Source organism: Pelophylax lessonae (genome assembly GCF_965119305.1).
Source record: "Pelophylax lessonae genome assembly, chromosome: 5".
NCBI classification, from domain to species: domain Eukaryota; kingdom Metazoa; phylum Chordata; class Amphibia; order Anura; family Ranidae; genus Pelophylax; species Pelophylax lessonae.
The window spans coordinates 262,117,684-262,125,672 of NC_138772.1; positions in this window are offsets into that span (position 1 = coordinate 262,117,684).

Genomic DNA, 7,989 nt, shown 5'->3' on the forward strand with positions numbered 1-7,989 from the left:
GACTCAGATGCTAGAAGGATCCTTCCATAGAAATAAGGGTAGGAGGCTTACTCAGGACCAAGATTCCCCTGTGAAAATGAGCAACACCTGTGAAGGAGGCTGCAGGTTTGTCCCGGAATACAGTTAGCCGAAAACTTAGTACCTGACAGCACTGCCCAACAGGAACCAGAAGACATCCACAGAAGCCCAGCTGTACCTGTCCACCCTGTCAACCCCACCTGAAAGGAGCCAGTGTATGAAGACAACTTGTCTTCAGGTGAGCCAGAGGGGAGCAGCAGTGATAGAGCAATAGATTGGGAATAACCCAGGCTGTAGGCAGAATTTAGTCCATGGATGCTGACTGGGAGGAATGGACATCTCATAGTAGCTCAGAAGGAGAATGGGAGTGGGGAGACTCCCAGGAAGATGTGGAGGGGATTTCAGAGAGCCAGCTGAACAGCCCTATCTGTGTCTGAGCGCTATTCCAAAGCAAACTATCCGAGACCCAGACCAGAATTGCTGAGTATAGGCAGTGGGTAGTGAGGTCATCCCTGTCCTCCCTGGGAAAGACAAGCCACGGGAACTCCGAAGGTTCTGCCAGTTCCAGAGGTAGGTACAGTGAAGGGTAGTGCTAGAATGGGGCCTGGATTATCCTTATGTCCCACAAAACATCATGGACACCATCAAGGACTCACATGCACAGTGGGAGGATGACATGGTGTGGAACTTCATATATGTCCCCAAACCATTGCAGGGACCCCATAATGAAAAGGCTTGGACTGGTTCCATAACATTCGCCAGTAATGGCAGCTGGAACAAGCCATATACAAAGACCTGGTGGTGATTGTCAAGGCCGAATGACCAACCAAGAGCCACTCTGATGCCGTCAGGGGAGCTGGTGCCAGCATCACCAGACTGACAAACCCTAATCTGTATCTGTGAAGGGGCTGTAGTGAACATTTCAGCCTGATGTAGCAGGGAGTGACAGCAAGTGTGCTGCATTTGAAAGCCTGCTACCCTTTATTTCATTTATTTCATGGACTAGGCTGGCCCAGTTCCCTTAATCTACTTCCAGTGGTGTTCCAGAAGAAGATCCTTGGGTGAGGCCTGACAGCACTGCATTACTGTTATGGAGGAGCTCCTCCCATCAAAGATTCTTTGAAAAAAACATTGTTGTTGCTTTTATTTATTTCATCTAGTAGGCTCATAACCCCCTGTTGGGAGAATGTACATATAGATAGGAAGTTAGTGTAAGGATTGTGTTTTCTTGCTTTTGTTCTGCAGGGCTCATCATGGACGATTGTCCTCCTGACCAAGCATTGTAATCTGGGACTTATTCTAATGTTTCTGTGTTGAAGGCATCCCTTTAGGGGGAGGTGACCTGGTAAATCTGATAGTCTTTGCTAGCTACAGGGATCTGCAGTCAGGATGTAAATATGTGATGTATATGGTTCTTTTGAAAACACTGTATATTTTTGATTAGTGTTAGGTGAACGGTTCAGGCCCAGCATAAGTTAGGCCCGAACATTGGCTGTTCGCCCATTCAGCGAACATCCCAATTAGCAGGGTGTTCGGCCATTTGTTTGGCACAATGCACTGCATCCTACACAGTGCATCCGTGCAGTTTTACTGCAGTATATTGAAGTGTGTCAGTGTAGTGTGTCGAGCCAGTTTTACTGCAGTATATTGTAGTGTGTCAGTGCAGTTTTACTGCAGTATATTGTAGTGCATCAGTGCAGTTTTATTGCAGTATATTGAAGTGCATCAATGCAGTTTTACTGCATTTTATTGAAGAGACATTTCAGTCAGCAACAGTCATCGCATTAAAGTACACCAAACACCACTTTCCTTTGATTAAAGTGCATCCAATTACACATTTCCCTGTCTCTATTACATTTTGGTAATAAGCCCCCCCATCATGTCTGGAAGGCCAAGAAGGAGAGGCAGATGTTCTAATGTCACTGCGAGGGGTCAGCAGCATATGTGTCCAAAGGCAAAGGTGGACATGGTCTGTCCCCAGGGAGGGCACCATTTTCACTTATTGGGGATGTTGTCCATGCTATCCAGCCACAGCATGCAGAGGAGATGGTGGACTGGCTTACTAAACCATCTTCATCCTCCTAGTCCTCTGTCACCCAAGCAGAGACTAGTGTGCAGTCCACTACAGCTGCCAGAGTGGCTTATTCTGCTTCCTTGTCCACAGCTACTCATGCCATAGCCCAAGCATAATGCATAGAGGGGTCAGCTGAGTTGTTTTAACACAGTGTCAGCCACTTGCTCCTTAATGATGCACAGTCATTACTTGATTCTGATGTTGGTTCTGACATGACATGACAGGTAGGAATATGAGCCTGCAGAGAGGAGAGAATGTTAATAAAAAAACAAATTGGCAGTCATGTTCACCAAGCCATAGCGTAATGCCAAGTTGGCTCCAATGATGATGAGTATGGAGGGAATGATGATGATGAGGTCACTGAGGTAACTTGGGTGCCAGATAGAGCAGGAGAAGAAAATGAGGGTGAGGCACAACCCCAACAAGGCCGAATGTCCTCCAGAGGCAGCCATCATGGAAAAGTAGAGAGCAGCTACCCTATTCCATCAGATTGTGGAGCTGTTATCTCCTGGTCCACTTCCCACAGCTCAGCTCTCTTTGCCTTTTTTAGCACCTATGCAGCAGATCACACTGTTGCAATTTGCAAACTTTGCCCCAAGCAGATCAAGCATGGCAAAAACACCAGCCATTTGGGTACCACATGCCTGACAAGGAATTTAATCTCCCATCACTTCTTGGCAAGAACACCTGAAAGCCACACAAAAGGGACGCAATTCTGATCCACCTCAGTCCTCACCTTTCAGGTCTACCCCCGCTATATCTCATGACCACTCAGCAGCCTCCACTGACAGGGATGTTGGTATAGCGAAGGGTGTCACATGTCCTTGCAGCACATCTGCCAGCAGAACACCACCAGCTGTAGTGTAAAGCAGGCAAATTTCTCTGCATCGACTGCTACATCGAAAAAAAAAAAAACACTGCCCCCCCCCCACATGGCTAGAGTCTGAATTCCAGCTTTTCCAAGCTGCTGGCCTTGCAACTCCTGCCTTTCTGTCTGCTGGATTTATCCCCCTTCAGTGAATTTTCAGAATGTTCTGTACCACAATGGCAGGTTCTCAGTCGCTATTTCTTTGCATGTAAGGCAATTCTAGCTCTCTACCATAACATGGAAGGCAATGTTGTGTCATAGTTGGGCAAGGCAGTCAGATGCAGGGTCCCTGTTACTACTGACTTGTGGTCCATCAAGCATGGTCAGGAATGCTATATTTTGTTCACAGCACACTGATTAACTCTGCTTGCAACTAGGAAGGATGCGGGATAGGGCTCAGTGCTGGAGTTTGCTTGGATGCCATGTCCCCATACAGCTGGTGGTGATGATGCAAGATCATCACCCTCCTTTTTCTCCTGAATTCCCTCTTGTGCTGAATTTTCCTATGAACCACCATTACCCACTAAGCATTTAAGGGGATATTCAACAACTCAAGTTAAAATATGCCATGCAATGCATCAGCTGATCTGTCTAGGGGACAGGAGCCAAACCAGGGTAGAGATTATTTTAGCTCTGCAAGGGCAGGCTCAGAGGTAAGTTCACAACACACCATCTTGAGCCAGGAATGGTGGTGTGCAATAATGCCACTAACCTCCTGTCCTCCCTTCAGCAGGGAAAATTAATACATGTGCCATGCCAGGCACATTTCCTCAAATTGGTGGTGTAGCATTTCTGAAATACGTACCCAGGGTTGCAAAATCTTCTGAAGCAGGCCAAAAGAGTTTGTATCCAGTTCTAGTGGTCAAACACAGTCAGTGTTCGACTGAAATTCAATGGAAATTCCACCTGCCTGTAAACTGCATAATTTGTGAAATGCCCACCAGGTGGAAACTCAACTTTGGCAAAGCTGCAGTGGCTGCACATGCAGCAGAAGGCCGTCAACAAGTACCTGTGTGAGTATGGCACAATGGCAGGCTCAGGCCAATTAAGGGTTAAATTTAATAGGTATCATAGGAGCTTATCAATTTTGTTTAATTAAGAGACAAGGCATTGCTATTTCTTCTTTTTGTATATGGACCTGCTACTTCCTTATTTAGTTGTCAGGCAGAAAAGTATAATTAGGCATTAATTGTCATATCCTGATCATGCGCTATGCATGAGCTTGTATAACATACAGGGGGGTCCACTATTGAATGTATGATTTTGGCAAGTACCCCCCCCCCCCCCCATTAGTGGTAAGAAATATAAACACCCACATGTCTTTGTATACTTAACATGATGTGACTCACTGAGTTTCTGTTTTTCACGATCAATTGTGTGACTGAATTGCAGCAGCACTTCCAGGGCTGCAATTAAGGTAAGGTGGAATGGAGGCTTGACAGTAAGAACTAACCCTTTCAACTAAAGGCTGCTCATAAAGCATGTATGCACTGTACTGTCACCATTTGAGGAGGCTACAAAGATGGTGAGCCATGACAATGCATGCATCAGTGATACTATCCCTCTTGTGTTCCTGCTGGAGGAGACTGTGGGGCATTATGGACAGGGCACTTAAAGCAGAGCAGCGGGAGGAAAAAGAGGACTTCCTTTCATCTCAAGGCCCACTTTATGCAGACACTATTCTTCCTATGCCACAGAAAACACAAGAGGAGAGGGAGGAGGAGGATTTTGGCAGTTGTGGATGCATTAAAGTGGAGTAAGACATACATCAAACCTTAACAGATGGTTTTCTTTCCCCAGAACACTCTGGAGTAGTACGTGGCTGGGAGGAGGCAGTTTCAGAAACTGTAATCCCCAGTGACCCTAAGAAATATGCTTCTCATGCCTCCGCAAACTTGTGGTACATGGGCTCCCTTATTCTTCAAAGCCTGTGTAAGGTCCTGAGAATTTGTGGCATCAAGGAGTTGGATCATTATTGGTTGGCAACCCTCCTTGACCACTGTTACAAGGGGAAAGTCTCGGAACTCATCCCGTCCCCACAGATGGAGCAAAGAAGGAAATATCTTGAGGACACCTTAAAGAGGAATTTATGTAACATCTTTCCAGACTCTGGTAGGTTATAGTCTCATGTAAAAGCTAGTTTTGAGGCATCTGTTGGTCAAAGGAGGAACAGTGGAGAAGGGGCACGCCTCAGTGATGCATTTCAACCTTTTTTTATAGCCCAGTATACAATTAAGCTACAGTGCTGCCCTCCATCCAACGTGCTTTCCTAACAGGCATTGAGTGCTGCCAGAGGTTTTGTGACAGATAAAAGAGTGTGTCTGTCCACAGACTCTGCTGACATTTATCAAAATGAATTATTCCTGGATTAGCAGCAGCTATCAAGCCCATAATGCCGATGTCACTGATTAAGTGTTTTTGGGATGTGGAATCTTTGCAAGACTGTTTAGGCCGCCTAACTTTGTGGGTGTAGATTTTATCTAGAAAAAAATTTTGGTATAGATTTCAGTGGCACAATTATCACCCAATGACCAATTTTTCCACACCTGTTTGATAGGTGCATATAATTAAATTTTTTTTACAGCAAGATCAATTCTTGCTATTTTCAAGAGTACATCTATAGGGTTACGGTATGAAGGCACCACCAACACCCAAAGCCCATTTTTTTTGCCACTGTTACTTCTATCCAAAGTCTGCAAAACAGACACCAGAATTTATCAAAAAAGTCTCTAATCTTGTTCTGAGTGCACTAAATTGTGGCTTCATCATGGCTCCCCAAGCCATTGTTTACCAAATAAAGAAAGCTTACAGGGAAAATATATATTTTTTTCTTGATAATTGTCATTTTTTCTGCAGGAGATTCTATGCATGTTACAGATGCACTAGTTTACAGGCAGACTAAAGGACCCCCCCCCCCCCAAGCACTATATTTAAAGGAATTTTCAATTTTTATTGTTTCACCTTAAGTATCATTTAATCACTGCTCATTTAAAAATAATCTTTTTTACTCATTTTTTTTTTTGCATTGATACATGTCCCCCAGGGCAGTACCTGGGCCCCCATTATTGTTGTATGTCCAATAACTTGCATATACAGTGCCTTGCGAAAGTATTCGGCCCCCTTGAACTTTGCAACCTTTTGCCACATTTCAGGCTTCAAACATAAAGATATAAAACTGTAATTTTTTGTGAAGAATTAACAACAAGTGGGACACAATCATGAAGTGGAACGAAATTTATTGGATGTTTCAAACTTTTTTAACAAATAAAAAACTGAAAAATTGGGCGTGCAAAATTATTCAGCCCCTTTACTTTCAGTGCAGTAAACTCTCTCCAGTAGTTCAGTGAGGATCTCTGAATGATCCAATGTTGACCTAAATGACTAATGATGATAAATAGAATCCACCTGTGTGTAATCAAGTCTCCGTATAAATGCACCTGCACTGTGATAGTCTCAGAGGTCCGTTTAAAGTGCAGAGAGCATCATAAAGAACAAGGAACACACCAGGCAGATCCGAGATACTGTTGTGGTTAAGATTAAAGCTGGATTTGGATACAAAAAGATTTCCCAAGCTTTAAACATCCCAAGGAGCACTGTGCAAGCGATAATATTGAAATGGAAGGAGTATCAGACCACTGCAAATCTACGAAGACCTGGCCGTCCCTCTAAACTTTCAGCTCATACAAGGAGAAGACTGATCAGAGATGCAGCCAAGAGGCCCATGATCACTCTGGATGAACTGCAGAGATCTACAGCTGAGGTGGGAGACTCTGTCCATAGGACAACAATCAGTCGTATACTGCACAAATCTGGCCTTTATGGAAGAGTGGCAAGAAGAAAGCCATTTCTTAAAGATATCCATAAAAAGTTTTGTTTAAAGTTTGCCATAAGCCACCTGGGAGACACACCAAACATGTGGAAGAAGGTGCTCTGGTCAGATGAAACCAAAATCGAACTTTTTGGCAACAATGCAAAACTTTATGTTTGGTGTAAAAGCAACACAGTTTATAACCCTGAACACACCATCCCCACTGTCAAACATGGTGGTGGCAGCATCATGGTTTGGGCCTGCTTTTCTTCAGCAGGGACAGGGAAGTGTAACGCTCCTGTGTTTCCTATATGGTGTGGATTTTCAGCTGCAGAAATAGTTTCCACGTCAGTAGTCATGTAAGAGATATGCTGAGATACCATTCCCAACCTCAATGACTCATCATGTGTGGAAGGTCTTATTTCACCCAGTAAATACACACAATTAGCAAGCTGGTTCCTAGAATGACTTTATGTATGTGGTAACACAATGATGAAGTTTGAGGGATAGGTTGAGTGGAGGTGATAGGTGATAGACACTTGAAGGTTAGACAGTAGCAGATGGATGCAGGAAGGTTTAGCAATGTTGTATGATAGCAGATGATAGAATAGCAGGTGGACATACAAAAGAGATCAACCCAGTGCAGAAAAGTAGCAGTAGTCTCAAGAGCTAGCAATCTAGTTTATGCAGATGTAATAAACAGTCTTTACTATGCAGAGCTAGATAGTATAAGCTTAGTATAAGTTTATAGAGAATTCCCCTGCGGGGTACTTAGCACTATTAGCGATACAGCCGAAGGGTGGTTCAGGAGAGGCGGATGATCCAGTAGCGGGATAAAGGGATCAGCGCAGCGAGGTTCCGTCAGTGAAGTAAGCTTGCAAGCATGGAAGCTTCAAGCAAGGTTAGCATCCAAGTAAGGGTGTTTGAACGAACACATGTGAGTGAGAACCGACGCCTTAAATAGCCATCTAGTCCGGCGCTGAGTGATGACAGCTCCAGTCTTAAAGGTGTATGCGCACCTTTCCAAAAGTAAATGGTAGGGCGCATACACTTGTGGAAAGTGTAATTTAGGGTACCAGAGGTACCGGAACATTACAATACCCCCCCTTTAAGGCCTGCTCCTGAAGGCCTCTGGAGCTGGTTTGTCTGGGTATCTCGCATGAAAATTGCGGATTAATCGGGCATGTATGTCAGAGGTGTTTAGCCAGGTGTCGTCTTGGG